Source organism: Topomyia yanbarensis, chromosome 1 (assembly GCF_030247195.1).
Source record: "Topomyia yanbarensis strain Yona2022 chromosome 1, ASM3024719v1, whole genome shotgun sequence".
Classification (NCBI taxonomy): domain Eukaryota; kingdom Metazoa; phylum Arthropoda; class Insecta; order Diptera; family Culicidae; genus Topomyia; species Topomyia yanbarensis.
Window position 1 is genome coordinate 153,325,207 of NC_080670.1, and position 27,116 is coordinate 153,352,322.

Here is a 27,116-nt window from a genome sequence, read left to right on the forward strand (position 1 = left end):
ACGAGCTCGAACCGTCGTTTTCTGATCATAAGTACATCGTCTTTGATCATTTAAACGTCTCGCTAGATATCGTCACCTATCGTAATCCCAAATCTACGAACTGGGACCTCTACGAAGAGGGCTTGGCGACTAGGTTTCATGGGTATCTTCCGACGATTGAATCTCCAAGTGATTTGGATGAGGTCGTTGATAAAACAAGCTCACTCATAGTAGCAGCATACCAAGAGGCTTGTTCGCTTCGAGTTATGCGTGCTTCTAGAGGAACACCTTGGTGGAATACCGAACTTGTTCGACTCAAAAAGTTATGTAGGAGAGCTTGGAATCGCAGACGCAGGGACGGGTCGGAGGCATTTAAGTTGGCTCGCAAAGCATACAGAAATGCCCTTCGATCCTCTGAGCGAAGTGGTTGGAAAAGCCTCTGTATAAATGTCTCAAGTCTCAACGAGACTAGTAGATTAAATAAGTTACTTTCGAAATCGAAAGACTTTCATGTCAGTTCCATTAGAACTGCTAATGGTGAATACTCGTCTGACGAAGATGTAGTACTCAACTGTCTTTTTGACACACACACACTTTCCAGGTTGTACGGAGCCATCACTGACGACTGCCCCTGAGTTCTTTTCAGGCAGTTCTGATTCTTGGGCATTTGCTCGTAGAATTGTGACAACCGAATCGATCAAATGGGCGATTGAAAGTTTTGCTTCGTATAAGTCTCCGGGAAAGGACGGAATTATTCCAGTTCTACTACAAAAAGGATATGAACACTTCAAGCATATTTTGAAAAAGGTTCTTACTTGCAGTCTTGCAACAGGATGCATTCCATTAGCGTGGCGGGAAATAACTGTTAAATTCATTCCCAAAGGTGGCCGCGTCACTTATGAGGAGGCAAAGAGCTTTAGACCGATCAGTCTAAATCAGTCTAAGATCCTTCCTTCTCAAATCAGTGGAACGTTTAATCGACCACTACATTCGGGATGGTAGCTTGGGTGAGCACCCGCTGCATGCATATCAGCGGGGGAAGTCTACTACCACCCTGTTACACAATGTTGTCTACAACATTGAAAAAGCTTTTTCACAAAAGCAAGTTTTTCTCGATATTGAAGGTGCTTTTGACAACGTGTCTTTCGAATCTATTTTGGAAGCAGCACGAGATCATGGAGTACCTTCATATATCACGAACTGGATACACGCAATGCTTAGCAACCGACATCTGTGCTTATCGTTAAGACAAGTAGAGATGAGGAAACTGAGTGTCTGCGGATGTCCTCATGGTGGGGTGCTGTCACCACTTCTATGGAACCTTGTCGCCGATAGCTTGTTGAGAAAACTAAATGAGCTTGGGTTTCCGACGTATGGTTTCGCCGATGATTATCATATAATGATCACCGGTATTTGCATTAACACACTTTTTGATTTGATGCAACAAGCCTTATGTGTTGTTGAGCGGTGGTGTCTTCATGTTGGACTATCAGTTAATCCAAATAAAACCTCAATGGTGCTTTTCACACAACGAAGGATTACAACCGGAGCTCGTCCATTGTAGTTTTTTGACTCTGAAATTATTGTCGAAGATCAAGTTAAGTACGTTGGAGTAATTCTCGACTCAAAACTTAATTGGACAACTCACATCGATTTCAGGATCAAGAAAACTTGCATGGCCTTTGGCCAATGTAGACGGGCTTTCGGCAAATCTTGGGGACTCAAACCCAAGTACATTCAGTGGATCTACACAACAATTGTTAGACCAATACTGGCATACGGGTGCCTTGTTTGGTGGCAGAAGGGAGAAGTCATGACAATCCAATCAAAGTTAAACCATCTTCAGAGGATGGTCTTGATGGCGATGACTGGTGCGTTCTCGACAACACCTACTGCTGCTCTCGAGGCACTCTTGAACATAAAACCACTACATGTGTTTCTGAAACAAGAATCACTTTCTTGTGCATACCGTCTTAAGGTTACTGGGCTCTGGAACAGTAACCCAATAGATCGTGTAACTAACCACACAAGACTGTGGCCCCAAATGGTTACTTGGGATGAATATACACTTGCTCCCAGTGACCTTACACTCACATGTAGTTTTCCTTCTAAAACTTTCAATGTGAGAATTCCTCTTCATGAGGAATGGCTGTTTGGCTGGATGGAGCGACAACTTTAAGAATACGTAGTTTGTTATACGGACGGTTCATTTTTGGAGGGCCGAGCTGGTTCTGGTGTCTATTGTCATGAGATGAGATTAAACCAATCTCATTCGCTTGGTAGATACTGTACCGTATTCCAAGCAGAAATCTTTGTGATTCTGTGTGGCGTACAATCCGCACTTCAACAGGGAATTTGCGGTAAAAGAATCTATTTTTGCTCTGACAGTCAGGCTGCCCTGAAAGCACTTAGTTCGGCAGATTCGAGATCGAAATTAGTAATCGCATGTCGAACTCAAATCGAAGAACTTAGCATTTCAAATGCTATCTACCTTCTATGGGTACCCGGTCATTCCGGTATTACTGGCAATGAATGGGCGGACGAATTGGCTAGAGCTGGCGCTGCGACTGATTTCGTTGGTCCAGAACCAGTTCTACCACTGTCAATAAGTTGGATAAAGCACAGGATTCGCTCTTGGGCTGCATTCGAGCATGCCAACCATTGGCGTAGCTTGCAAACTTGCGTTCAAACAAAGGCTTTTCTGCCGGATGTGAGTCCGAAAATGTCAAGAAATTTGTTGTATTTTTCCAAGCGCAACTGCAGTATTCTGGTCAGGGCACTGACTGGACATTGCAAACTTAATTATCACATGGCTACTATTCAGCGCGCTGAGTATTATTCATGTGATCTTTGTGAATCCGATTACGGAACATCATATCATTTGATATGCAATTGCCCTGTATTAATGCAATTGCGCATCCGGATTTTTGGTTCTCCATACATAGATGAACCTATGTACAGAGAGCTGAAATTTAAGGATATGCTTTTGTTCCTAACCCAGTGTGGTAAAGAGCTATAGTTTTTTTAGCCGTATTTGAATGACAATATCTCTTCGGGGGTGTTGTCGTGTGTTTTCTCAATATCCCTCGGGGGTGTTGATATATCCGCTCACTGTTTGAGTAGAGGTTCTAAATCCCTCCGGGGGTTGGAAGTTTTAGCACCTGCAGATCGTTCAGCATCGCTCCAGGGGTGCAGAATGCTCTGTTTTAATTGTTCTGTGTCGTTGTTTTCCTTACTCCTAACCTTACCACTTCCCCGATCCTTCCCATCAGAAAAATGATGAAAAGATGATTCTTGGCAAGGCACAAATCTCCGATCAACATGGGGAACGTGCCATTTGAGCCAGACGCTACTGATTATTGATTCCTGATGAGAAGCACTAAACATGAAAAAGGCCCATAAAACGTCTCGGCTTCCCCGATGCACCACTATCGAGGCAGACTGCAATAACCATCTTAGAGCAATTGTCTGTCAGAGGTTCTTTAAAACTAATGCACGAAATATGTATAATATTTGCAATACCGCCAAACCCATCAACATAGGGGAACCCATCAACATGTTTTTGCGAGGAATACTTTTCGAACTAAAAATAAAATTTAAATCTTTGTAATATATATATATATATATATATATATTTTACTTTATCCAAAAGACCATAAATTCCATGCATAAATATATGAATATATGATCAGCTTATTGTAGGTAATCCCATCAAATGCAAACGGTTTGGGAAGATTGTTCAAACTGAATTGAGCTAAAATTCATAAACGTGCTTTGGAGAGAAATTAGTATTCTTGTGCACACACTTTTGAAGATAACGGGAATTTAATTGAATATGACAATAAAAATACTAATCTGCTTGTGCCACTGTTTTAGTGATCATAGAATTCTCTGATATAAAAAAACCAAATTCATGCAATATTTGAGATCTGTGGAAGGATATGAATATTTAAATAATATCTTGTAACTTAATGGATTACAGAAATAAGCAGTTGCTATTACTTGTTTGGCAACATTGCAGAACTTTTTTATGAAAGTACAAAGAAGTATTCATTAAAATTGAACATATCATAAAGTATTATTAGCGCCAATTACGCGTGACACCATAGTACTGGTAATAGTGGCAAGACGCCAAATCAAGAAAATAAGAGTTTGCTCACCCTAGTTACAGACCTGCGTCCACTACTTTTCGATCGGACGGATTGGTGGATAGTTGGATAGATATTTATATGTATAAATTATCACAGTACAGGTATACCTCAATAGTACGTACACCTTCGCTTCGTTTAGTGTACGTACTATCGAAACGTACGTACTATCGAATCACAAAAATAAATTTCAAAATATTACTTTTTATGTTTAATATTGCATGAAAACTTACAAAAATAAGATTTATCACTGAATTAATCCCCATATTAGTGATAAACTGTTCAATCCCTGTGTACTTGGTTTTAGAAGAACGGTTTGCTAAAACCAGAATGGTTGAAAATGGCATGTAAAAGCATTTCCTCGGACTTATTATTTGTAGTAAAAAACCGAAAGGAATAAGATGCCTCTGAATATCGTAGGATATTCGATAGTTATTGATAAATTCTTTGAATTTGGTAGCATTTCCGTGAGCGCGATGCCATTAACAACATATTGTTTTTCTATACCCTTATTTTTTTGGTCGCGAAACGAATATTTAAATATATTTGCAATGGCGATGAAATTTTAAATATATTTTATGACAACATATGAGCTTAAAGATATATAAAGCATAGTTCCCTGCCATACCGTAATCCTTGAACCATGCCAATATGTTGAATACTTCCTTTAATTGCTCGCACAAGTTTCACAAAAGAAGTATAGAGGGAAAAAGGCTCGTGTAGCTGTGTTTGTCCAGATCTGTAAGTCATATTAGTCTCCATCAAATTCGCTGGGCGTACTTGATCCAAATCTTACCCATTCCATTCAAAACATAGTATCTCCTAGAATGTAATGAATACAGCACTCACATTTTATGTGCATAATATTTGAAAATCAATTAGCAAAAATCGTGTTATAATTGCTATAGATAGTATACCTTAAAAGTTACTAAAATCATTTTTGGTCTTCAGAAAAAATTCTTTGAATTTTACCGGTTACTTCGAAGTTAGCAATACTTTTCTGATACTTGTGAGACACCGTACATAAAGCATGCAAAAGTTTTTGGTCAAACTTTCATAATTTTGTGAAGTTAACTATGAGTTTTAGAAATTTACTTGAGGTTCGTTGTAATTTATTTGTTTGAAGTAATATTGCAAAGCGTGATGACACCCCTTGATGTTTGAATTTTTTTCCATAAATCCTTTAAATACTCTTGAAATTTCGTAAACTTTCCAGCAGTTCTAAAGATTTCGATCAAGATCGTAAAATTTTTTGAAGTTCGCAGAATTACCCTGAGTTTGGCAAAAGATGAGTGAATATCGTGAACACTGCTGTTTATGTAAAATGTTTGAGTGCATGAAAATTCTCTGAAGTTTGAAGTATTTCCTAAATTTTATACAACCGGCGAATTGTCATCCTTAAAGCTCATTGAGATTCTCTGATTTTTGAAAAAAAAAAAAACTATGAATGATAGGAATATCGTACAAATTGTCTGTAGTTCTAAGGATTTCCTTGTAAGTTAGCAAGCTTCCAAAAATTTATAAGACTTTCAAGGTACTTGTAGGACGTCCCTAAAACTCGTAGGATTCTTTTCATACTAGGTAGAATTTCATGATGCATTTATGGTTTACTGAAACTTTGGAATACTTTGCTGGAGTTTGCAGAACTACTCTGAGTAGCACAGAACCCTTGACATAACCTCTCTGAAGTATGCAGAAGTAACATGGAACTCGTGAAACTTCTATAAAATGTGTCGCATTTTGTTGAAAATTACAAAATCAAGCAAAAAAAAATTGTTGGTAGGTGTACGTACTATCGAGGCAAAATGTACGTACTAACGAGGGTACGTACTATCGAGGGTACGTACTAACGAGGGTACGTACTATCGAGGTATACCTGTACCACTGCACGTGTGTAACACCATCTTGCTGTAGTGGCAGCTTGTAAAATACTGAGCCTTAACGAATGGTAGTACAAATTTTCCCAGACATTCTAGCTTATACAATTTCGAGTCCATCGTTTCGGTTGTAATTACAAACTTGATTTGAGTCAGCTGGTGCAAATTCCTTGCCAGATCATCAATAACGTGGTTCAGTACTATGACAGTTATTTGCATTAAAAACTTGGGAAAATATTCCAGCAGAAAACTTTGAAACGTAATATCTGTATTAATCATTAAAAGTATTCTACTAAAAATTAACCTAAGCTTTGCGGTAGAAAAGCTGAACAAAATTATGAAATACATAATTTACCTGTTTTAGTAATGTGAAAACGTGACTGTTCTAAAATTTCAACAAAGTTATTCACAAATTTAAGTACACATTTTTCCATATAGCTATGTGCGGATGAATGGTAGAGTCCATGTATAATAATTTGTCTACATTTTTTTTTACTCCACATTCAACTTCGATAACTTTTTTCCCCTGACCAGTCTACTGTGCATGTGAGCCGCACTCATTGAAGAATTTTGCCTCCGACCCAGCCGAAGGGTGCACATATAGTTGTAGAGCGGACCCGTTGAGCTGGTCGGTTGGTCAGTGGAAGATTATCGAAGCTCCTCATGCATGAAAGACGAAGTTGCTCGAAACCAAAAGGATATCAGGAGGGCAGGTACCTATATGTGTACATTCGAGGATAAAGTTAAACAACCAAAGTTTAGTTGCGGAATGTGTGGAATATAAATTGCAAAATTCTTGTATCTCAGCACCAACAGCTCTTGCTATTTTCGTCTGCAGCAGATCTGGCCCAAGTGTGAGTCGAAATCGTACGGTAAGAGGTCACTTCAAAGAGATTCATTGGATAGTGGATCGAGACGGCTTCCACTTCGTGTTTGCACGACAGCAATTAACCTTTGAACTTAAACACATTTGCTCGTTCACACATGTATCAGAATCGAACCAGGCAGAGTGTGCAAGGTTTGCAGGTAAGACAAGGTCCTTGTCTTCGCTGAACCGGAGCTGATTGTACTATATTAAGTGACACTCACTCTTGACCTAGAAGATGTATGGCCTAACGCGCGTTGAATGGAATAGAGTATGGTCCTAAACAGTGATGATATGGTATTTCCCATTTCCATAGCTAATAAGGGACTGGAGTGCGTACGGACCATCGGAGATTATTCCTGCCGTACTCGAGTGCTCACATTAATCGTTGTTGTATCTACCAGGAGACTGGTGCATGGCGACAGCAACCGGCAGCCAGACATGCTTGCAACCTACGTATATGTGGATACGGTGTACAGTAGACCGCCGCCACTCTCATCCACATGAGAGAACCGGCATTCAATCGGATACCACATTTTACTATACACGAAGGGGAGTACAACAAATATATGAAAGGTCGGAACACTGATTTGAGCCATGGAATACGTAACACGGATGAGAGTATATTGCAGCCTAAAAAATTACTACCTTGTATTTCCCAGGATTAAAAGTATTCGGTGTTGCGAGATACAATCCCTACAAACTTGTCCCCACGCGAGTTTTTGAATATACATAACAGCGATGGTGTTCTGGGATATTGAGATCAGTGAATAAATGAATTTTCAGTTCAAGCATAGAAACTATAATCAATAAATTAAGCTGGAAAACAATTTTCAATATTTGCCGATCACCTAATATACATTACACATGTAGGATTGATAGGATTACACAGCAAGAGTTTTGTTGATATATCAATATCAAAAGCGTTCATAAAAAATGCATGAAACCTGGTTCATCGTTACGTGGGAAGTTTAAAATTTCATGAATCCAATGAATGTATGGAAAGGGCTGCCCGCTCCCGCTCGGCGAAAGCACACACGCCACTCTGCCGACACGTACAAGCGATCGAGAAACATGATGTTTATGCACAGTTTATGGCTGACGGGAGCATCTTCATAATACGGGATGGATGGTATGGAAAATATTTCGCAGCTGGTTTTTCTAACGCCATACCGGGAAGTATACCACCGAGAACGATGAATTTCTCCTAGTTAGCGAACTTGAGAATCTCACAGTTCCAAATATTTAATTGAAAATCATATGCCAACAAACCGATAGCCAGAGTCGATCCGACCACGATGTCATGGTAAGCCAGCCATAAATCAACGACCGGACAATAATTATTGTGTAACTTTTCGGTGCACAAAAATGCACATCGGAATAATTTGAATTATGGCTCCCGCGGGCCATTCGGGATCTGATCTGGCCTGGGAGCAGCAGCTGAGTGGTCTTTTGTATTCGGAAAATTCAACAACCAGAGTGGTTCACCCTGCAACTTCCACCGCTCGATACATTGTGTGGCGTTGAATAATGAAAATATTATTGTATCTCAAAACAATTTTTTTGCACGGAAAAGCGTTCGAAGGTTGAAAACAATTATTTTTGTGTCGTTTAAATCGGTTCATTTGATTTGAAATGCCTTAGTATTTCAAACGAAAATCCGACACATTCATCTTCAATCTAAATGCTTTTCCCTCATTCCCTAAAAACCATGGACCAGTTTGTTTTGATATACAAGGTGTTTGGTTTACCATGATGAATCTCTGCACAAGTGTCATATTTAGTATAAAATTCAATGAATTGTGTACAGGATACGACCAAGGTGATTTTAAAAATGCGAAATAATATTATCCCATTAAGATTAAATAATCTTCAGTCCATTATTCATTAACGAATCACATTGCAGTGTATTATTCACAAGTCATTTAGTGTTTATTCATTACACTGAAAGTTATTAAATGAGAAAAATAGCAAAACCGATTCTTGATTTGCTAACTAGTTGATTTCAACAGCAAAATAAATTTTCTTTTAATTTAACCAGATTCTCAAACAGTAATCAGAGGAAAAAATATTCTATTTTGATTCAAGGCACATATCATACCGCATACTATGCAGAAAGACATACAATTAGAGACAAAGACTAAATTGTAACAGTCGTAGTACAAAAGGTTAAATCTGAAGTAGATTTTTTTTTTAATTCGTTTATTTGACACGGCTCATAGCGGTAGCTTAACGGAGCCGTGGATCTTTTATACGTTTACAATACATGTAAAAATAAAAAAGCGGAGACCTTCTTTCGCGAGGTCTGTTGACAAACAGCGTCAGGGGGGTCATTTAATTCTCTCTTGTTTTTCACGTCCCGGTCGAAGCTGGCTTGGTGTCCGGGATCAGATGTTCTCCCTTGCTTCTTGCACTTATTGTTGATCAGTGTAAATCCGTCGTCATTGTTACTGCATTCGTTGCTGATGTTGCTTACAGTTGCTTTTGGGGTGCTGGATGATTCTTTTGCGGTTGTCATTATGCTCTGAACAGCTGCCACAAATTTGGCCACCGTTTGTGGTTCAGGCATTGGTATTGAAAATTCTGTTTTAGGTTGGTTTGCCGTAGATGAGTTGGCAATCGGTTGAGATGCATTTTCCTCTGCATCTTCCGCGCAAGGTTGTCCATGATGAGCTGTCTGATTACAATACTTGCACGTAGGAGTTTGCCCCTCATGGGTGCATAGTGTAGTTTGCATAATTGTAGTTCCGTGAGTATTGAGTTTTATTTCCAAGTAGGAGGGTATAGGCCTTTCAACCCACATCCTCACTACAAAAACGCCGTTAGGTGTACCCGGGAAGACGTTTCTCCAAGTATCAGGTGTAACGGATTCTACTTCTCCGTATTGCGACATGCATTTTGCAATTGGCTCAGGAGGGGTACGAGGTGATAGGTCATATAACCTTACATCTATATAATCATTCTCAATGTATACGGGAATCTTAATTCCAACGTTGTCACTTTCAACCACGTGTTTTAAATTGTTCTTCAAAACGAAACGCTCGGCTTGTGCTAACGTGTTGAATGATATTAACACTACATTGCGAAGATGATGGTACTGAAGGTACAACACTTCCGCAAGCCTAAGTTGCATTTTTACCTTCAGAAGGTATTCCACTTCACTAAAACTCGGTCGTTTTAAACAAAATTTAAAGTCAACGACCGCAGCGTTGGGTCGGTGTAGAGCTTTTTCGTCAACTTTACTCATGATGACAAGAATAATCCGATATTTCCTTTGTTCTCGAGACAATGCACACTAGATCGAGAGGCCTGTTGTTCACTTGGCTCGATTGTACGTCTGACTGCGGCAGAAGTAGAAAATAGACTGAATCTGAAGTAGATATCTCAGCTTTATTTGATTTGATAACATCATACTATTTCATTATACAAATCGTTTCAGGTCGCAAATTTTAAATTATGCATGAATTTTATTAAAAGCATTGCGATTGTTATTTTCGAGCTTTTGAAATTGAAAACTAGATGTGGAATAAAAACTGTTTTAATTGACTTAGTGGTGCAGCGCCTTTCTAATTTGTCCAAATTACAATTGGGTGGGCCTTGATGGGAGGGAACTTGATGGGGGAAGGGGGTTTAGGGGAGGTTGGTCTGTGATGTGTGGGGGGATGCTAATCCCTCACCGCATACCCCTAGCTACGCTCCTGTCGCAATACAGAAAACCTATATAAGTCAAAAAAAATGGTCGGGATTAAGTTGAAGATGTTCAGAGTGATTGCATAACCTTTCTATAGGAGAAAGTCAAAAATGTGACATTGCTGTGTAACTGCACTCTTCAACTCGTAACTCCGGAACCGGAAGTCGGAATTTAATGAAATTCAATAGAAGCCTATGGGAGCGTTGTATCTTTCATTTAAGACTAAGTTTGAGAAAATCGGTTCTGCCATCTCCGAGTAACTGATGTGCATTTGTTGGTCACATACATACACACACATACACACATATCGAGGACAGCAGGAACAGTAAGGATAGGAGTTTTGGGGTTTAACGAAACCCCCGGCCTTACTGCGAGTTGGGGAGTTTTGCTAGGATATGGTAGGGTTTGGATAAGGCTCTTCTAAACCTCTTAAAAAAGTCATAATTCCGAAAGCAACTCCGACGAAGCGAGTCTGTGCCGCTTCTGCTAAGATCTTAACATTGCAATAATCTAAGATCTTAGCAATAAAAGCACTCTAGCCCAATCGGAGTACCAACCGTCACATCAGGATCGACGCTAGTAATATCCTGATTATGGCATACTGGCTATTGCGAACGACAACGGACAGGAGACGGATCATGAATTGGATGGCGACTTTGGGCTGACAGACGTGCTGTTCTAATCTTTGAGTAAGGAATAATGACACCGACTTGAAATGGCGAGTGGGCTAACAGCACGGCTGCCACCGTCCCTATAAAACCCTTGCAGGTCTCCGGGTACGTTCAAAACTCGTCACCCTTTAGTTGGTGGTACTAGGTTCGGTTGGAGCATTCCCGATTTTCGCCGATCCGGCTCTGAACACTACTCCCCATGAAGGATAGTGTCAACCTTTGCATGACCTCCCTGCTGCTAAGATTTCGGTAGTATAGATAACCATGGGATCACAAGAGGCGACTATGTGCAGCGAGTGGAGATAGCGGCCCGGAGTTGGTACTTAAAAAAATTGAGAAAAAACAAGAGACTAACATATACGGAGCAGGCACGGCGAATCCATTCGCCAGATGTTGGTTCGTGAGGTCAACACCACTGGAAGCAGCTGAACTCATTCAGCAAGAGCAGGAGGTGGAGATGCAGCAGCAATAACAGCCAGAGCAGAGCAGGACGAATTACATCCCATAGAAGTCAAAAGTAGTGGCAGCGAAGCACTTGGTGGAGGAGCTTCACAAGTTTGTGGATGCGAGAAACAGTGTCCATAAGGACATTAACGAGATGGTCATTATAATCCGAAAGACGCTACTGTCTGCCGCGAATGAGTACGACACGGCAATGCGGAAGGCTGATGTGGCTGAACGAGCATTGACATCGGCTAAGGCTACTATCTTCCTAGCCCTTCGGAAGCAGGGTAAGGAGAATCAGTTTAGCGTGGAGAACACACCAGTTTCCGTGACTCCAAAGAGAACAAGACCGGACATAACACTATGAGGGACTTCCCTCAAAAAAACATCGATCCGACAATTTTCCCACAACACTAGCACCTATTATTCATAGTCCCAAACACTCATTTGCTGGTTGGTTACCCTCAGGTATGGGAAAAATTTTACACTAGTGGTATATCCCCAATATGCTTGTTCATATGTCAGTGGCGCTATAATTGGAAATATGGCCACAGTCCCAACTACAAATATATTTACGCTACCACATTCCGTAAAGACGATCGAGAATCCATCATCGACATAACATTCTGCAGCCCTCTGCTGATGGATAACATGAATTGGCGAGTTAGTGAGCAGTACACACATAGTGACCACCAAGCGATCCACTACACCGTTGGTCAGCGAAGTTGTACAGTAACACCGAAAGTGAGGACTGGCGAGCGGAAGTGGAAAATAAAGGACTTCGACAAAGACCGAAGAAAATGGAGCCGAGGAACTACTGGCGTCCGGCGTACTGGTGGAGCGATAGGCTCAGCATCCTCCGGGCTGCCTCATACCTAAAAGCTAGAAGACGCGTTCAGAGAGCAAGATCTAAGGCAGTCAGAGAAGAGTGTAAGGTAACATACCAGGCGGCCAGGGCCGTTTTTAAACGCGTGATAGTGTTAAATAAGTCCATCTGCTACAAGGAGCTGTGCAGAGAAGTAGACGCCAAACCCTGGGTCAATGTTACCATGTCGTTATGGCCAGTAACAAGGATCTAATGACGCCAGTCGAAATGTAAGCCGACAAACTGAAAATTATCGTGGGGAGTCTTTTCCTGAAGCATGACCCAACCGCATGGCCGCCTACACCGTACGTTGTTGCAGATGGTGGAAATACTAGTGGCAATCGAGTTTCCAACGACGAGCTCCTTTTTGTGGAAAGAGGGCTGAAAGCGAATAAAGCTACCAGACCGGAAGGTATCCCCAACGTGGCACTGAAGACTGCGATCCTGGCGTTTCCGGACATGTTCAGGATAGTCCTACAGAAATGCCAATGGCTATTTCCCGGATAGACGGAAGATCCAGAAACTGGTGTTGCTGCCAAAACCAGGGAAACGACAAGGAGATCCAGTATCGTATTGGCCTATACGCCTGCTGGATACTCTTGGTAAGCTCTTGGAAAGGGTCATCCTCAACAGGCTGAGGACCTACGCTGAAAGTGAGAACGGACTATCGCAGAGACAGTTCGGGTTCCGGTAAGGGATATTGATGATGGACGCCATCCGCATAGTCATCGCGAACGCGGAGAACGCATTGAAGCAAAAGAGAAGGGGTAATCGCTACTGCGCCGTGGTAACGATAGACGTGAAGAATGTGTTCAACAGTGCTAGATGGGGGTCCATCGCCGTAGCGCTGCACAGAATGCGGGTTTCGGACTATCTGTGCAAGGTTCTAAAAAGTTACTTTCAGAACCCAGTACTGGTCTACGAAACGAACATGGGGCAGAGGTCGATTAGGGAATATAATGTACAACGCAGGGTTAACACTGGAACTGCCCAGGTGAGTTGAGATCGTCGGCTTTGCAGATGATGTTGTCCTGAGGATAACCGGCGAGACCCTTGAGGAGGTGGAGATGTTGACGACAGAAATAATAGGCATCGTGGAAACCTGGATAGCTGGCGTCCAGTTTCAGCTGGCTCACAACAAGACCGGTAATGCTGGTTAGCAACTGTAAAAAATCCAACGCGTCGAGATCAGCGTCGGGGAACAACTCATCCCATCGATTCGTGCGCTGAAGCATCTGGGTGTGATTGTCAACGATCGGTTGAATTACAACAGTCATGTCGACTATGTATGTGAGAAGGCTGCGAAGACAACTAACGCGTTGGAAAGGATCATGCCGAATCACGGAGCACCAAGAGGCAGTATGAGACGTCTTTTGGCGGGTGTCTCATTCTCAATACTGAGGTATGGCGCACCGGCCTGGCCTGCTGCGCTGAATTTAAAGCGGAACGGGACGAAGTTGACAAGCACGTTTCGCTTAATGGCTGTTCGTGTCGCGAGTGCCTACAGAACAATATCGTCGGAGGCAGTATGCATTATCGCCGGGATGATCCCCATCTGCATAGCCTTGGCGGAGGATGTGGAATGCTACCAGCAGAGAAATGCATGTAACACATGGAGACCGGCCCAGGCGGACTAGTTGGCTAACTAGCTCTCCGACTGTGTTGACTAGATACACCGCCGGGGACCTGTTGAGTAGTACGTGATGTAGCACCGAGTTTGGGTCGTCGGGGCGTCTGTGAACCGGACGTCAAGCTTCACCGGAATTGTCGTACCGACCTCGACACCCCACCGGGTAGCTCGTGGGTAGGCTAGTTCCACCGCCGGGGATTAGACCGAGTAGACCGCGTCGCACAGCTAGCAGTGGGTTGTTGGGGCGCCAGTGAACCGGAAGCTACGCTTCACCCAAAATCGCCGGATAGACAGCAGCACCTACTGGTTGGCCCGTTGAGTAAGCTAGATCCACCGACGGGGACTAGATCGAATGGATGGGGACGGGTTTCGGGAGAACGTCCCTCGCCGGGGAATTCTTCGTCGGAGTAGTATATCCATTGTCGGGAATTAGACCGAGTAGTTCGCGTACAAGTAAGGACGGGAGCTGAAAGGCTCATCATGGCTGAATGGGAAAGTAGAGCGAAATGGAACGAGAGAGAGCCAAAGGGATCAAGAAATTGTGGTGCTAAAACCAAAGAAGAATCGGTATCGGGAGAACTTCCTTCGCCGAGGAACTCTCCGTCGGTGTAAGCTAGATTCACCGCCGGGGACTAGACTGAGTAGACCGCTACTAGACACAACCAGTCGCGGGTCGTTGGAGCACCAGCGAATCGGTATCGGGAGAACTTCCTTCGCCAACGAACTCTCCGTCGGCGTAAGCTTGATTCATCGCCGGGGACTAGACTGAGTAGACCGCTACTAGACACCACCAGTCGTGGGTCGTCGGAGCACCAGCGAACCGGACGCCCTGCTCCACCGGAACCGCCGTACTGACCTCGACACCTGGCTGGTCGGCTAGATTTCGGGAGAACTTCTCTCGCTGGGGAATTCTCCGTCGGAGTAGGCTAGGTCTACCGTCGGGGACTAGACCGAATAGTTCGCGAACAAGTCGGGAAGAAGCACTAAGTTTCGACTCAAAGCCAGCTTTCCGACTGCCAGGCAGAAATTGCAAGTCTGTGTGGATGGTGGAGAACTGGTGGTGTGTCGAGGAGTAAGGCAAAAGGATGCAAAATTGAACAAGTAAACACGTGTAATCTTGCACTTAACTATAGTCGTTCCGTTCAGTACATTTGAGTAAGGTTTCTTCCTATTGCTAGTTGTTAACTCGTCGGCGATCCAATTGCAACTGACTTCCGCTAGCTACGGTTGCACATACGCATTCGCATAGTACGCGCAGCTTCTTCTCTACTCGACGTGTTCAGGTCGATGGGTGATAAAGAAGTTAACGAACTGATCTGCAACGAGTGATTGGGTTGCGTGCGTGGCACCTGATAGCGTCGGCTGGCGTGGCTGATGTGTTTTCTCCATGCTCTCTCTGGGGTGCTGGCTTTCCTCTCGCGGTTGCTTATTCGGTGGCACGATTTCAGCTGCTTGCTTATTCTGCTTCTTCTTTGGGTGATTCACGTTTGGTTGCGTTGGGTTGATTGAATGAATGATGCAATGCGGCGTTCCCTTATATAAAAGTAAATTTTCTTCCCTGGCTTCTGATTAGCTGTTAGATTTACTTCCTTCAGACCGCGCTGCGGAGAGAACACAGCGATTTTTAAGCAGGGTAGACCGTAATGTGCCGTTTTTCACGGAACTGGCACGTATTAATTTGACCTTGATATGTCCAAAGAATTGTCTGTGTAGCGGTACTATCGCATTATGTTTTGTACTGCAGGGTCATATAGAAGAAAATAGACGGGCCCACCGACATTCTCACCACTTAAACGCTATTTGAAATACCGAGAAGTAGTTTCTACACATGTCCTGGATTTCATTTTTTTCAAATGTGTCATGAATCTGCAAGTAAACGGTGTCTGATCTTGTAGCGGAACATTGATTTTCTCATCATTCTTACTTAGGAGGAGCATTGTTACACACAACCATTTGTTGTAAGTTGTTCGAAATGAATGGTTTCGAGTGGGGTAATTTGTTGAGCGCTATGAGCGCTGAATGTCTGACATGGTAGAACTGGATAAAGGCGGTTTCCGAAATGTTCCACATCATGAATGCTCGGACCAATGCGATTTATTAATAATGTAATAATCGCCGTATTTGGCTACTAGTCACCACCAGCATGAAGCAGGGCCGGCGGAACACCTTTTTCCCGAGTGGGTAGTAAGATTCGAAGTGATTTCTCCTCGTACTGACGAAAGTTCAGATATGGCGTGTGTAAGTGAAAATGAAAATTCGCTGATAGTATCTCGTGGCTATTTGGAGACACCCTTTGTTAACGGAGAAATTCCGACGGCTCAGCGAAAATGTGTTTGTTGAATACTACACCCAAAATCCAACGGACATGTTTCTATTACTTATGGGTAAGATTCTATTGCCTTTTTGGTAACAGACCACGCAATTGCGCATTGCGGTATTAAGGTGAAATTTCACGAAATTAGATGGTATTCGATTGTGTTTAAAAATGTATGAGTCTACTTCTTATATTAGCTAACGGGATATAAAAACTACGTGATAATGGATATTACCGCAAAGGTAGTAAACGGTGGAATGACGATGTAGTATAATTCGGTCGATTGCTATAATAGTATTAGTATCGAGTCAAACCAGCCGGAGTTCTGGCGGATTTCTACCCAAATTCAGGCCGCAATCTGCTCCAATTTTGGCAGAAATAGGCGGAATGACGGATTTTTTATAGGGTAACTTGAATAGTGAAAGAAAAATTTTGGGAAGGCCTAGTTTTCGGATCCAACACACTTCCCGATCTGGACCAGTTCCCAAATTTGGACCTCCCGGATGTGGATCAGTTTCCCGATCTGGACTAGTTCCCGATCCGGACCAGTTTCCAGATCCGGACAAGTTCGCAAATCTGGACCAATATCCGGTAATGGACCAGTCCCTGGATCTAGCCCATCCCCTTTTCCCCTTACCAGGTCAGGACCTGAACCAGGCCCAGATTCGGTGCTTAGATCCAGACAAGAGTCGATCCGGACTCTCGGATCGGATACGTGGATCCAAACTATATGTCTTGCTTTCCGTACATGACGGGAAGGACTGTTAATGTTTTGTGCAGTCGCTACCTTGCTGTTGACGTTCGTGATAGAAAAAAAGTTAAATTTAACTACGACCGAAATACCCCACCACTATTCCGAGTCGGTTTTTTTTCTGACTGTGCTTTGAAGCTAGCTGAGTGTGAGCCGATGGGTATCTCCGGCGACCGACATCCTTTCAGGCTTAGTGGAGGTCGATTTGAATATTTCTCCATGGCAAAAATAATACCAATAAGTCTCATTTTCGATACAAATTATATCTAATACAACCGGCCCTCGGATGGTCTACTTCCGGACCAACGACAAGCCATTTAAAGTCATCGATAAATCGCATGATCTAACTAAACAACATTCAACCGTTTACGAAAAAGTATTTTGTCTGCGTACCCGCCCGGGAAGCAAAGATTGATGGGGTAGTCTCTGAGAAGGGCCTTGATTGCGAAATAGGGGGTGATCCCTGTGCTTCAGTCAGTGTAAATTCTGGTATGCAAGCAATTGTGTTCAGTAAAAATTGAGGAGTATTAGAAAACTTATTTTCCATCAGCCTCTTCGAGCCTTTCGCCGGATTTGTTCTTTTGAACGGGTCTCGTATATTTGTTCGCCTTTTTGTAACCCGGGGCATGAACTGAAGAACCCATTGTGAAATAAGGCATGGTGTGGAAAATGCGGAGAGGATCAAGATATTCTCTCCTGGTCTCGGAAAGTTCACATGGGACATCCAAAACATCAAGTGTATTAAGTTAGGTTATTATTTTCTAGGTTTACTTCCGACGTAGATCTTTCTCAATTTTAGCATTATTCGCCATGGCCGAAAACAATATTGAGGAGCATTTTGGGGATCAAAATGTGCTATTATTTCAATCGGATTAGCCTTTGCTCGATACCAGGTATTGAAGTTGTCGTTTGTTAAATCCGAATCATAGGCAAAGATTTATTGATATTCTTTCCAGATACATCGCACCTCAATTGGTTCTAGAAGATTTCAACTCCCACGGCATGTCATGGGGTTGTCTTCATGCTGATAACCGATCTATCTTACTGCATGATATTCGCGACAATTTCAGTATGACCATCTTGAATACAGTGGAAATGCCACGAATGCCTACCAGCGCGGCCAAGTGCGTTAGATTTATCGTTGTACGCTACCTCATTAGTGTGCCCATTGATTGAAAGAGCTACGCGTCCACTATATCCGAAACAATCGAATCAAAATGAGAAATTCCTCCGGTGGCAGTGTACAACGTTTTGACTGGCTTGTTTTTCTAGACTGAGATTAAAGGTCAAACAAGACGAATAGCTGGCGCGAACAATCGTGGACGGTTTCCTAATCCGTTGTATGCAGAGAGTGCTCAGAATTGTATGCGAAAAGGTCCTATGAGGACTTTTTGAACGTCAGATCGCCGAAATTTTTCCGAATATACGCGACGTTAGAAACGCAAATAAAAAAACTTGATGCAAACTGAAATCATGTGATGGCATCATCACAGTTCCTCGATGGCGGAGTGGTTAACGCACCCAACCAGAGACTGGGAGATCGCAGGTTCGATTTTTGCTAGAGGACATATCTTTTCTCAGTGATTCCAATAAAGGTGAATTTTCACCGTTTCTTCATTCTCACCGTTCCGGTCATTCTTGCTCTGTCTGTTCTCCAGTGGGCACGTTCATAAAAATCCTGGAAAAACGCGGTTATTGGCACCAGTTCGCCAACGGATTAACGAGAGAAAAAGGGTTTCGTCTAGCAGTTGGGCCCTACGTCGTGTACTCGATTCGACCATTGATCGGAATACACGGAACTAAGAATTATTTATCGGCGACAACAGCATTTCACATAAATTTACATTCAAATGATAGACGCTTCGCGATGAAATTATAATAATGTATATAAACGTAATAATTGTTCTTCAAACACATACATTTTTCTGACAGAAAAGATACCCGCGCTAAGCCTTTTCCCCACCAAACTTATGGTTTTTTATATTTACCTACGACCATGTCTACATCTACCGGGGAGTCGAGTGTCATATACCATTCGATTCAGTTCGGATCGGAAAATGTCTGAGTGTGTATGTTTGTGTGTCATTTCTCACACTATTTTCTCGGAGATGACTGAATCAATTTTCACAAACTTCAAATCAAAGGTATTACGTTCCCATAAGCTACTGTTGAATTTTTAGTTTATCTGACATTCGGTTCCGGAGTTATGGGTTGAAGAGTGCGGTCACACAGCAAATTCTCATATAAACTGGTACGTGATGTCCAAATGTTTTAATACATATCGAAATGGGTCCAACATTACTTGAATTTGCTTGTCTTGATCACTAATGATCAGGTACTAAAAGTAGTATATGAATTTTTTTCAACTAAAAAGGAGGTCTATAACCAGTCATGGAATACTAGTATGTATAAATGAAGATTGCATAATTCCACTACTAGGCGATGATACATGATTAATTTAAACAAAAATTGGTTTGTCCAATTGAAAACAAAATTTAAAAAAATAAATAACCCACCGGTTAAAATGACGATAAAACAGCTTTCCGTGTAATACGTGAAACGCTGTCCAGGAAAAGCGGAGAGGCTGGGAGACTACACTTTCGCCTTTCGGCGCACCGAATGGACGGGTCAGGCCCGTCATCGATCGTTTGCCCGTTGCAGTCAATATTTAAACAATAGCCACTGGTGGTGTCGGGAGGTTTGCCTATTTGTCAGTTTGTTTTATGAGTGGGATTTAAAATTTATTAGCTCTCGGTCGATTTTAAGTCTGGGATGTGGTTTTCGTGTTTGCTTTTCAACTAACGTTTCGTTCCTGAGGAGTTGTTTATTAGTCTTATGATTTAGGTTAGGAAGCAATATGTATAGTTCATTGAATCATACGGTACTTTAAAAAAATAATAAGTTTTATATAATTCAACTATTCTCTTGAACGTGTGCCTGCCACTGATATGAAATTTTATTTTCGCATTTTTGTGCCATTTCCCAAAAGCTCGAAATCAGCCAGGTCCGCAAAATAATGTATTCCGTTGATAGAGTATACGAGGAAATAATGGAGTATAAAATATAACATTATTCAATCAATTTATCTGTTCAACTTTCCAGTCAATTTTTATTTCTCAGGAAATTTCATCGTGGTATTGTTTGCAATATAATTAATTGATTCATCATTTTCGAAGTATGCAACAATGAAATACGGTTAAGGTGTTTTTAGTAATGGGTGCAATAAAAATAAAATGTCAGTATGAAGCAAACTAAACTGATAAATCATATTTGAAATTTCATCATTTCCTAAGGTAGTGTTACCTAGAAACAGATCGAAAATTAAAATTGGCAAGTGAAATAACCGGCATGCAAACCAGAGAAACACATATCTGCTCACCTAGCAGCTTCCGAACATAAAACATGCCAACTTATTTACTTTAGCAAAGATATTAAAAACCCAAACAACATCTGAATAATAAGAAGCCCAAAACATGTTTCAAAATAGTCCAACAAGATTCAATTTTTGGGCTTTTCGGTGATCTAAACCATTACAGATTCATATGTTACTTCTTGAGTAAAGTTACTTTGAATTGATAGTTTTTCAATTTTATAGAACAGTGATGTGTTATTATCCCAAACTCGCAGTTTCAGGAATACCAACAATAGGATAGACGAAAAATAAGAAGGAACTTCGTTGAAGATAGAATTCTAACAGTATATACGTCAGATTTGAGGTGACGAAAGTGTAAAAATTTCAACCTACTTAAAATATTCGTATAATAAACGAAAACATATTTTAAAGCCTTGCTCGTTCGTGCATCTGTTTTAAAGTCTACAAACAGTTCATTGATTTTCCACTTTCCAAGTTGAGCCAGATATTCGACCGTACTCTAAATAGTTCCCTCACACTGGATTCCAGACAGACCGAATTACCCGGCGGGAAAGATAAAGCTGAAAATGAACGTTCATTTCCCATTTCCCTGGGCGAAGAATTTGACATGTCATGTCATTTCGGTAGTTTTGGTTCGATTTATTCGGAACACCATGCATCGCATCTATAGAGAGCACAACACACATATAAGCGGCTTTTGCTGTTTTCCCTTATCCCACCCCATAGTGGATGTGGGTTATTGTGTATACTTTTGCATGACTCCAGATCTCTTCTCGCAAAAATAATGAAATGTCACCCTTGTCAGGCATTGCACCATTTAGGTATCGGTTGGATGCCACTGATGCAAGGATGGAAATCGAAACCGAAGCAGACGTACGGATCCTGAGCCAAATCAGATTAAGTGTCGATTAGAATATAAGGTCTGCCTACTTATTAGTTGATACAAGCACAAGAGTCCCGGCAGTAAGGTTCTCAAACTTCATATGCAAGCGATCAGAACGTGGCAGAGTTGGCAATATATTCCTACCTGTACGCGTTCAAACGAACCAAACGGGACTGAAATGGTACAATAAGTTTTATGATTGCATCAAATTATGCCCTCATCTATTTGCAAAGTCTCGGACTTGATGCATTGGATACACAGTTGACTCCTACGAACTGCTCCCCAATCGTTATGTTCGTTTATCAGATAAACATTGACGCGTCGATTACTGGTCCTGTTTGTGGCTTCTCTCTATATTCCAGTCTGGCTGAGGATCCGGTCATAGATAATTGCTCTAGCCTCCAGCGGTCAGTTATTTACGTATGTACGGAACGAGTGAGGGAAAGTATCATTGACTGTGTTTATCAACCATGGTAGAGGCACGTTGGTCAATAGTGGTACGCGCCACCACCAAGCTGTCTTCGATGTGGTCCGAGGAAGATTAAATCTGTAATTAACAACCGTTTACTGGAAGGTTGGAAACAAGCGGCTCTAGTTACGTCTACATTCGATAATAATCGTTCCGACTAAATCAAATAGAACAGTTTTTGGCACTCTAATTATGCGGATGATTAGTAAATCTTCCGTCGAAATTTAATTTTCTTGCGGCTAACAAATAAGTGTACTTTATGTAATCTGGTGGTTTTCCGTCATACACACGAGCGGCTCTCCGCGAAGAAGAATATCTTATCAGGATGGAGATCCGCAACAACCCAAGGCGATTTCGAAGGGAGATATGATACAGAAAAAGGTTGAGAGCTACTGTTCTAGGTTAAAACGGGTAGTAAAATCAGAGATAAAGTTGAATGGCTATTAAACCACGTGTTTTTCAATAAGCTTTCATCAATGGGTTTATGTTAAAGATATAATATTATTGTTTATCACCAGTCATTTATCAGCCGCTTAAAACTGTTGACAATGGATTGTTATTTTTATCTGCTATTAACCATCAGGCCCGGCGAGAGAATCAGTGGGGGCAACTATTCCGCGGCCCGTGTCTTTGTAGATGCTCGCATTTCTACATCAAAGAAAAAACAAACAAATCAAAAAATTCTGTATTCTAAAAATAGCAATGAAAATAGTAGTTGAGACAAAATTTGTCGAACTAGCCCCTCAAATTAGTAAACATTACAATTTCAATGAAAGATCCATTTTTCGGTACTATTTGTCATAGCAAATTCGAGAAAATGTTGACCAAAATATTATCATTTTAAGTTTGTAGCTCAGATATGAACTTGCGAGGCACCGTATTGATGGAGTTCTTCAGTAGTACAAATCTGCGTATATTTAATGTAGAAAATCGTTCAACATTTACGCGAGCTGGCAGAGAAGAGGTGTTAGATGTAACTCTCTGCTCTGACAGTATTATGGAAGAGTTGGTAAACGAGCTCGAACCGTCATTATCTGATCATAAGTACATCGTCTTTGATCATTTAAACGACTCGCTAGATATTGTCACATATCGTAATCCTAAATCTATTAACTGGGACCTTTACGAACTGGCCTTGGCGACTAGGTTTTTATGGATATCTTCCGAAGGATAAACAGATCCACGAGGTGGTGGATAAATAAACTCTCTCATAGTGCAATCTTAAATTCCCATAAGGGAAAAGGGAAAAAGGAACCACTTTGTGCATTAAGGGCACAAAACCTAACTTAAATTAAGTTTTATTTTTTGTGTTTCGAATTCATCTCGTCAGTAACTAACGCCATCTGGGTATCTAGTTAGATGATGTATCTAAACTAGTACCCAAATTAGCACTAGTTAGACACAAAAAAATTCCAAACAGTTCGCACGACACATGTGGACGGTACAAGTCAGTTGCTTTGAACGTTCACATGTGTCGTGCGAACTGCTTGGAATTTATTTTTTTGTGTCTAATTAGTGCTAATTTGGGTACTAGTTTAGATACATCGTCTCTCATACTACCAGCACGCCAATAGGCTTGTCCGCTTCAAATTATGCGTGCTTCTAGAGGAACATCTCGGTGGAAGACCTAACTTGTTTGTCTCAAAAAGTAATGTAGAAGAGCTTGAAATCGTAGACGCAGGGACGGCTCGGAAGCATTTAGGTTGGCTCGCAAAGCATACAGAAATGCCCTTCTATCATCTGAGCGAAGTGGTTGGAAAACTATACGCAGCTAAAGTTGGTGTAAATAAATTTAAAATTCTTCAATAACTCAAAAACAAATGAGTATTTTTACATACAGTCTTCAAAAATATTATGTGGTTTTAATACCTCACCCTTAGATAAAAAAGGTTATAGACGAATTTCGCGCCAACTCGAACAAATGTTGGCAGCACCCTCTCAGATTTTAATGAAACTTTCTGTACATGAAGACTTTGTCACAAAAAGCCACTTTGTTTTTCCAAAAATGGTCTAGCCTGTATTTTGAAAAGGGCCAAACTTTTTTTTAACAATTTTTTTTTCAAATGGCTCTAGTCTAAAAATGACAAGCCCTACAAAAAAATATTGTAGGAGCAATTTTCACAAAATTAGTCAAATTTTGGAATCAAAATATTGAGAAAATTCTTCATTGACTCCTACACTGAAAAAATTGATTTTAAAAATTTAAAGTCGATTTACAAAAAAACCCCATTTTTTGATTTGGATGAAATTTTGTTCCAAGATAGGTAATTATGTTCTCTACCTACCATCAAAAATCTAGTCAAGTTGGGCACTTTCAAGGAAAAAAAGTTATTTGAAAATTTGAATTTTTTTTTAGTGTATTTTTATCGAAAACTAAACCAATGAAAGTCATAATCATGTCATGATCCATTTTCCCAGCTGCTAGTTGTCTGGTACATGCAAAAAGCATCGATAACGAATTTGGTACATATTCATAGCAAACCTGAATGAAGACCGGAAGACTGGAAGACTAGAAGACTGGAAGACTTGAAGACTGTAGTTCTTTTGTTTCTGTCAAAACTTTTCTAAAATTTATTTTATGTCTGATGGAGCAGCAGCACAATACAAAAATAAGCAATACTTCGCAAGCTTGTGTAGATTCCAGTCAAAGTAAGAGTTAAGCGCAGGATGGCATTTTGTTACAGCATCCCATGGAAAAGGACCCTGTGACGCTATTGGTGGCACTCTCAAGCGAATGGCAAGAAGAGCCAGTCCTGTTCGAGACTATGGAAATACCATAACAACTCCCCGAGAGTTATATAACTGGGCAGTTGAACAAACTGATAAAAACATCACAAAATTAATTTTCTGCTACATATTCACTGAACAGTACAACAAATTGTCAGAAGAACTCGAAGAGCTGTATAATAACGCCAAAACGATATCTGAAACACAAAAAATCCACAGTTTTGTGCCTATTCCTGGTGGCAAAGTAGAGACGAAAAGGTATTCTAATTCAGAAGATGAACCGAAAATATTTTCCTTGTATACAAATAATACGAAATAGCATGCATGAAGATAGTTTTAAGACAAATGTTGTATATAAATATAAATAAATAATTATGTAAAATTCAAATGAAAGAAATTCCAAGAAAGTTTGAATTTAAGTAAAGGAATAAAGCAATAATTTCATTACATCAAACTTACAATATTTTGGTATTACATTTTTCAGTGAAATAAACAAGCATAAGTTTATAAAAATAAATTGATAATTGGTTTGGCGATATGGCTTTTTCCCCGAAACCCTTTTTTATTTAAGATGTTTGCGGTGATCACGATTGAAGACCAATAGATCATCTGATACCCCAAAATTCAAAAAAAATTAGTATATGAGTATTCCTCGTGCCTTAACGATTAGATGAATAAATAATATTTTTTCCCTGCATTCGAGAAAGTTTGCAGTAAAAAATCGCTGTTTTAAGCTCTAAAAATTGTATTAAAAAATTCTTATCCATGAAGCAAAAATTTATGAATATAAAAGGAATCGTTAAAGTACGAGAAAAATTAATTACGATCAATTAAAAAAAAATAAGAAAATTGATTGAGTAGTTTTTCGGCAATAGTGATCACGAAAAAACCATTTTTAGTAAGACGACATTTCGAGATAATCGAGTTTAAAATTTCAAATTACTATTGTTCTTGGTAGACGAAGCGCGCTTGGAAGCGCTGTAACTTTCGATCTATTTCTCGGATCTTTATAAAAATTTGGGAAAACATTCTCAAGGAGTTGTACTTTCAGATACAGCAAAAAAATCGATTTTAAGAAAAATGAAATAGTATTAACCCCTTAATAAAATATGCTTGTTTGCCAAATTAGTCAATATATTCTCACAAACTGAGTTTTTCGGATTCTGACATGATTATGACTTTTATTGGTTTAGTTTATTTTGGACAAGGAAAAGTTTTTTTCAAATAACTTTTTTTTCCTTGAAAGTGCCCAACTTGGAAATTTGACGGTAGGTAGAGGTATTCTACTTCAGAAGAACTTGGAACAAAATTTCATCCAAATCAAAAACGATTTTTTTGTGAATCGACTTTAAATTTTTAAAATCGATTTTTTTAGTGTAGGAGTCAATGAAGAATTTTTTCAATATTTTTATTCGAAAATTTGACTAATGTTGTGAAAACCACTCCTACAACATTTTTTGTAGGATTTATCATTTTTAGACTATAGCTATTTGAATGAAAAATTGGTAAAAAAAAGTTTGGCCCTTTTCAAAAGACAGTCTAGATCATTTTTGGAAAAACAAAGTATGCAAAGTGGCTTTTTGTGACAAAGTCTTCATGTACAGAAAGTTTCATTAAAATCTGAGAGGGTGCTGCCAACTCCGAATACGATTTGGCGCGAAATTCGTCATATATTTAGGGGTATCACCACTGTAGAGCACTAAATAATAGTAATTCTTCGAGAATTTTTCTTGGTACAATAAAGAGGTGAATCGAGATCTTGTTAAATGGGTTTTATAACATAAGTATTGAATCAAACAAAATATTTTTTTCAGGCAATTTCATCACAAGATGGCGGCTGTTTTTTTAAAATTCGTTTATTTGACGCGGCTCAATGCGTTAGCTTAGAGGAGCCATGGGTCTTTTATATACTTTCAATCTCTTTTAAATAAATTAAAATAAATTTTATTTTGATCCTGTATGATCTCGTGCGCGCAACTTGCTATTGCGAGCGGAGATCTTTTTTCGCGTCGGGAAGATGTTCCTTCTCTCACCAACTTCGGGGTTATCCATGTCTCTCTCGTTGTTATGTCCGTATCATCATCGTGATTACTGCCGTGATACTCGCGATCAGATGTTCTTCCTGGTTTCTCACCCTTGCGGGTCACGAATGTGAACACTCCATCCTTGGTGGTAGCTTTTGCACTGGTGGTATTAGTTGTTAAGTTTGAAGCATTTGCAGTTGTCAATATTTCCTTAACTGCAGCCACAAATTTGGCAACAGTTTGTGGTTCAGGTAAAGGTATTGGAGCCTGTGTGTTGGCATATCTTTCTGAAGATGAGCTTTCCTCGGCGGTTTCTGAGTAGGGTTGTCCGTAAGGTGCCGTTTGTTCACAGATCTGGCACGTATTAATGTGTCCTTGATATGTACAAAGAGTCGCTGTGTAATT

General features: G+C 40.6%; 1 protein-coding gene across 3 annotated transcripts in view; it reads left to right on the top strand.

The window, feature by feature from the left end:
* LOC131677903 (carbonic anhydrase-related protein 10) overlaps nucleotides 1-27,116 on the top strand; it is a 319,983-nt gene that overhangs the window by 102,894 nt on the left and 189,973 nt on the right. The gene's annotated exons all lie outside the window — the stretch shown is intronic.